Consider the following 7,204-nt stretch of genomic DNA (forward strand, 5'->3'; position numbering starts at 1 on the left):
AAAATTTCATTTTCTATAATTTCCACTCATTCTAATTTTGCCCTCGGAGATCAAAGTCTATTCCCTCTTCTACATGACAACCTTTAAAATAGTTGAAGATAGATATAATGTCCTAAATCTTTTCTCTAGGTATTCTTTAAGTTAACCCTCCTATATCTCATCATCAGTATCATCCAGATTCATTAAAAAGGGTAGAACAAGGGTAGTTTTCTGACTTAGCCCTCTGAGAATGAAACTTCTTGCTAGCATGAAGGAAGAAGGGAAGGAGAGGTTTTGGCTTTGGAGTTGTCCAGGTCCCCTTCTACCAGTTTAATAATATCCACTTTACATCTTCACCTTGGGAGTTACCTTCTATAAAAAGAAAGAATCAGATTAGAAAAGCTCAAAAGTTTCTTCCCATTCTAACTCTTTATGAATTATGACCACTTACTACAAATAATAAATAGGAAGCAATTGGCAAAATAAATGTGATAATTATACCAAGAAACCTCTTTGAGAATTGAGAGAATTGATGGTCTTATAAGTGCTCTAATCAACATATATAGACAATGGAATAAAGACGAAAAATAGCTATTATTAGTATAGGGCATTCATAGCAATTCACAAAACATGGTATTCATAGCTATCTTATTTGATCCTCATAACAGTCAGGGAGTATTTATTGACAGTTTCCATTAAAAAAAAGCTGACACTCAGAGAGAATAAATAGCATACTCACTATCACACAACTACTAAATTAAAATTCCTAGCCTTTGACTCAGATATCTGAACTCCAAATGCAATATGCTATCAATATAAAAAGTAATAGTGAGGGCAGCTAAGTGGCACAGTGGATAGAGCACCAGCCCTGAAGTCAGGAGGACCTGAATTCAAATCTGGATTCAGACACTTAACACTTCTCCTAATTTAGGCAAGTCACTAAACCCCAATGGCCTCAGTACAATAACTAAACAAACAAACAAACAAATAAACGGATAAGCAAATAAGCAAATAAATAAATAATACTGGCAGATAAAATATCTATTAAATTTAGATATTATAAAAATGAAAAAATGGATAGTTATGACAGTTCCAAGGCAAACAAAAACACTCATTGTATAATGAGCTTAATAACTGCAAATAGTTGTATTTATTATATGAAAGATCCTATATGCTAGGCAATAGATGCATAGAAAGACAAAAACAAGAAAATCCCTACACTTATGGAACTTAGAATTCTACTGACTCATTGTTTCACTATTTTTCCATGTCTAACCTTTTTAGGATGGTTATGTCAAGGGGATGTTTCCTCCACCTCTGTCTTTCCACTTTCATTTGATAAAATCCTGTTCTCCATGGATCTAATTCATATGACGCACAGATTTCTCTTATAAATTCTTTCTCTTGAATCTAGTCCATTTCACCAAACTTACCTATTGGGCGTATCCGATTTTATGTCCCATCTGCATTCCATGTGTTTATGTGTCCCCCTTCCCCAACCCAAACCCATTTCGCAATCCTCACAACTATGGAGTCATCCTCAGCTCTTTACTGCTTCTCATTTCCCACATCCAATCAGTTACCAAACCTTGTTGATTTTCTGCAAAATATTTGATTTCCAGCTTCTCTCCACTAACACAACTGCCACCCTAGTTTAAAAATCCTCATCAAGTAACTATTCCTTGGACTATTGTAAATAGTTTTCTAATTGATATCTCTGCTTCCATTCTTTATCTTCTTCTATCCATTATCCATCTAGTTGCCAAAATAACCTTTCTAAAGAAAAGGTCTAAGTATGTATTCTCCCATTCAAGAATTTTCACTGTTTTTCCCTCTTGCCTTTAGGATAATATATAAACTACTTGGTTTGATGTTTAAAGGTATTTACATTCTGGCTTCAGCCTACTATTTGAAATAATTTCTCCTCATGTTATTTGACCCACTTTCTATTGCTCCCAATAAATGATCTTCTATTTGTGGTCTCCATGTCTCTGTATAAAATGGCTTCCATCTGTGGCATGTTCTTCTATTTCAGTTACATCTTTAAGAATTCCCCAGCTTTATTCCAGCTTCATCTCATTTTCATGAATAGTTATTTTCCCAAACCTCATTGCCCAAGTTGTTAATGGTCTCTCCCTACAATATTCCTTTGCATTTATTTGATATAGCACTTACTTTTATAAAGGATAGAATTACAAAGGAAAAAAATAGGCAAATTAGATCAAGTACATATAAAGGAGAACTGTGCTGAAGATAATATAATTGAAAAGGCAGAGAGAGATGACTTTATAAGCCATCTAAATGAGTGTAAGATGCCAGAGGTATAGGAAAAAGCTTCAGACCTTATTAATTTAAAAAATATTACAAAAATAGATGCCAACATATATACCTTCTCTCCCACTTATACAAAGTCTTTATAACATTCATCTATACATGAATCAAGGGCATCCTCAATAACAGTGCTAATAAGAAATAATGCTTTTAAGTTGTTCAGCAACAGATCAGTTTTTAACATCTCAGTTGACTGAAGGATGCAGAATGAATAAGATTCAATGATATTTATTTTATCATTGATTATTAAAAAAGCATTTGACTCAATTGAACAAAATACCAGCTTACAGAATCTTTTACAACAAAGTGTCTCATACATCCATATATCAAGATTAAAAATTCCTTGGAAAATGTAACAACAAAAATATAATCCTACTTAATGATTATCTGTTAATAAACATCAAACTGGAGACAGGTAGGTAAAATTCAGTGAACAGAGCACTGGACCTGGAGTTAGGAAAACCACAGTTCAAATCTGGCCTCAGATACCAGCTGTGTGACCCTAGGTAAGTCATATAACCCTGTTTGTTTTAATCCATTGGAGAAAGAAATAGCAAACTCAGTATCTTTGTCAAGAGAACAGTAGGTTGAAATTTCAAAGCACTTTTAATGATCCCAAGTTACCCATGCCATAATAGCTAAGACCTGGCTTTTCCAGACAAATATTTAACTCAGGTTGCTGTATGGCAGTAAGACCTGGAGCATGAGGACTTCTGAAGAACTAAAGATGAGCATCACATAGAAAGCAATGGAAAGGTGTATGTAGATATGAGCAGATTGCCACATATAGCCAAAGAACAAGACTTAAAAGATGTCAACAAAGATTTTAAAGAAATAGACTGGTCACATGGCAAAGCTTGGAGATGGCAGGAAGATGGTTAGAATGCTTAACTAGTCCCTTCTTCATTAAGAGAGAAAACATAGTCTCCAACATGTTAGGGGTAAACTGTGAGCAGGGAGGAGACAAGGGCAAGAATGGCATGGGATGAGCAAGCAAGATGAGTTGTCACTTTCCTTTTCGAAAGGAATTCCCAAATCAATTGGGTCAAAGATCCATTGAGTATTTAAGTAGCTTGTGTGTGGGTTTCTTTGTCAGTTTACATATTATATCTCCCAATAAAATAGAAATCCAATGAGGGTATAGAATTCTTTATCTTTATACCCCTGATTCTGTATAGAATATCTTATATATAACATTAATATTAAATATAGTAATCAAATAAGAGCAATAATATTAAATAGCACTTATTAACATGAACTTTATTTTAATTGATTTCACCTCAGATAACTTTAAGAAAGGATCATAGAAAATGGTGAATCCCAGGAGACATTTTTGTGAGAAGAGGGAAGAGTAAACTGTGAAAAGACTTATAATAGCTATATCTAAGATTAACACTAGATATGTTCTGGTGCAGAAAAAGCAAGAAAGTAATAAAGTAATTTTAATTGCTAAAATAAACACACAGTTTCTACACTGGAAGACCATAACATTTAAGAAATAATAACTAGAAGAATTTAGGTCATTAATCACAGAATCATAGAAATAGAAGACAAAGCAAGAAAAAAATACCACGCATTCCAACCCCTTCATTTTACAAATGAGGAAACCAAGGTCTAGAGATCTCAATTTATCCAAAGTGATAAAACTTGCTAGTCCACATAGGGTTTTCTTTTCTTTGGTCTAAACTTTGGTTCCATATATGTTCCCACAAATTTTGTGTAAATTGATTTTTTATTACCTCAAGAAAAAGAAGACTCGATTTAAAGGAGTACTATTGTAAGTGCTTTAATGAAGCAAAAAAAAAAAATAGTTTATATTTCTATATTGCTTCAGGATAAAAAGGGAAAAAAAGAGCATTACTTACAAGAACTTTGTAATGTAGGTAGGTTAATTATTATTATCCCCATTTAAAGTTGAGGAATCTGAAGCTGAGAGAAAAACTGTCTTCTCCATGGTCATATTACAAGAGATAAAGCCTGGATTTGATCAAATGCTAGATTTAAATGCTTTTCCCATTCTACCATTTGATTAACTTCAAGTTCTCTTTTCCTTCTCCATCTCCTTCCTTCCTTCCTTCCTTCCATATGTTTATTGATTTGGGTAGGACTAGACTCACCTATATTGGGAAAAAATGTGTTTTTAGTTAAATTTTAATCAATAGTATTTTTTGAACACTAAGTATGTGGCTCCATTGTACGTGGTCTGTCCTTTTCTTCATCATTACTTTATTTCCCATAGTTTTACCCACACATAGACACTTGGCTATGTTTGTGTGGTTTTATTGTGAGAGGACTGGGGAGAAGGTAAGGCTAAAAGTTCAGGAATAAGTGAGGTTATTGTGGTCCAAGGAGGAAAAAGTTCATTAGAATCCCTCTCATAGAATAAACCTAAGTAGCTCCTTTCCACAATCTCAGCTTCTTGAACAAGACCACATTTTGATTATATAGGATACATTCATGTAGAGTTTTCTGGCACTGAAGAGTGTCTGCTATGTTCTGGGACTATACTTTGGTGAGTCAGATTCACCAAAATCTCATTCATAGCATAGCCACACAGCCACACAGAAGATTGAGATATCTAATTCCTAGAAATGGCCTCGGCAGAAAAGGTGATAGTGGGAAACATTTCCCAGCAAAACTAAACTGTTCCTGGGATTTTTTGCCAACCCAGAACCAGAACACCCAGATTGTGATTTTTACTTCCCATCAGAGCCAAAATTGGAAAACCAAGCCAGCTCATCATTTTTTATTGCTGATTTCTTAAAAAGTTCTTAAAACAGGAGGATATAGGGCAGCTTCAAATTATCTCTGAAACAGACATCACTTGAAATGTCAGCCAGGCATGGTCCCCCACTTCCCCTAATCTGGTCTCCTTATCTTCCAAAAAAGATCTGTTTCTTGCACACATCTTTTTATTCATATTGGTGGCTATCTGTCTAGACATGTGTTTCTATAGGAGATTGGCAGATGTTCCCTTTCATCGGGACAGTATACATGAATGGAATACAATGACTGACCAAGAATCAAATAATCCATTTTGAATTTCTCATATAGACTATTTTTAGTTGCTTAAGCATCTCCTTTCTTTCTCATTTGCCTACCTTTGATAGTTCTAAGCATCATATCCTATCTATGTATCTGTGCTATGATTAATCTTTAACAACTTTCAGAAACATTAGCACTGGATAGATAGTCAAAATATATGTATGTACACAGTTCGTCTCTAATGACAGGATTTACATGAAGAAAAAATTAAATTTTATAAACAAAGATCCCCCTAGCTATCTCCCCTTAGTTAGAGATCCAGGGGCAAATCTGATCTGTGACAAGTCCTGTGCTAAATTCAATATGCAAATAATTGAGTAAAGGGAAAAAATTTCATCCTGAATAAATCAGGAAATAGAATTTTTAAGAGACCAAAGAAAACATTTAATAGAAAAAAATTCCCCATTGCTAGAGGTGAGATTGTTACTTTTTACATATGCAAACTCTGAATATAGATTTAACTGATTAATCAATCATTGAAACTGAACTATGGTTCAGGCATTTGGTTATAAATTAGGGATAGTTATACAAATAAATTTAAACCTGAAGTGACCGGTTAGGTGAAATTGTTCTATATTCCAAAGAACTGAGTAGCTCAGTTGAGGTGCCTTGTGGAAAAGAAAACACTTATTTCTCCTATCAAGTTTTAAGAAAAACAGATAAAAACAATCTTATGAGAGAAAAGCTGATTTTTTTTTTTTTTATCAAGGTTAGTCATTAAAGACTTTAAAGCTTTGCTTTTCTAAACAAGATAAAGCCAAGCCCCCTAAAAGAACAGTAATCTAATTTAAAATAACAGTAACAGGACCTATTTCTCCTCTGGCTAAAGCTGAGAGCACCTCCCCAGGCTAATGAACAATGGGGTCCTGCCTGAGGGTAACCATAAGCTCATTGGAACACTGCCAAGCAGCAGCCATGAAAAGACCAGCTGGGAGTAATGGTCAACAGATATTGTACATGGTCCCACACACTCAACAGGGATTTCATCCAGTAGAGAGTGTATGAGAAGAGTGAGAAACAAGCAGAGAGATTTCAAGACATGGAAGGCTATAGTATAACCAAAAGGTGCCTCTCTGTGTGACTTACCCACATGTGTTCTCTGTGTCTTTTTGTGTGTACATTATCCCCTCCAATATGCTTATTCCATACACTGGCTCTTTATATCTGTTTTCTCAAGTGTTTCCTACAGGTATCCATTCTTACCACTTGATGGTGCTTGTATTTGTGGGATAATTTGCCCTAGATTTATGGCAAGAAATATTTTGTTACTTCTTATGTTACTTTATTTCTTTACTATTACTTTATTATTATAAGGAATCATTAGATTGCTTTTCTTTAAACTACAAGTTCTTAAAACTTTTTTGGTTTGTAGACACCAAATTCTTTTGGAACTCTTTGGCAGTTTAATGAAGCTTATGGATCTCTTGGAATAATCTTACATAGGCTACAAAGGAGATCAATTATATTGAAATATATTTCAAATACATTCAAATACAATATTAAATACATTTTTAAATTTATGGACCCTAGATTAAAGAGCTTCTGCAGTTTATACTAATTGTTCTCTAGTTAGAGGGAAAAAAGAAACTCATTAATGGGGGCTTATGAGTTACATTCATGCAGATCCATAAGGTTCCTAGAATTTGGAGCAGCCACTTGTGAGGAATAGCCCTTGTTGCTGAAAAAAGTTAACATATCAGTGGTGGCTTGAGAGTTATCTGATCATCTATGAGAATAGATACATGCTGTTGCATATAGAATAAAACACTGAAACCCCAAGAGATGAAGTAACACCCCATGTCATAGAGCTTGTAAGCAGAAAAGCCTAAATTCAAACTCGTATCCACTA

This window comes from Sminthopsis crassicaudata, chromosome 2, assembly GCF_048593235.1.
Source record: "Sminthopsis crassicaudata isolate SCR6 chromosome 2, ASM4859323v1, whole genome shotgun sequence".
Taxonomy (NCBI): domain Eukaryota; kingdom Metazoa; phylum Chordata; class Mammalia; order Dasyuromorphia; family Dasyuridae; genus Sminthopsis; species Sminthopsis crassicaudata.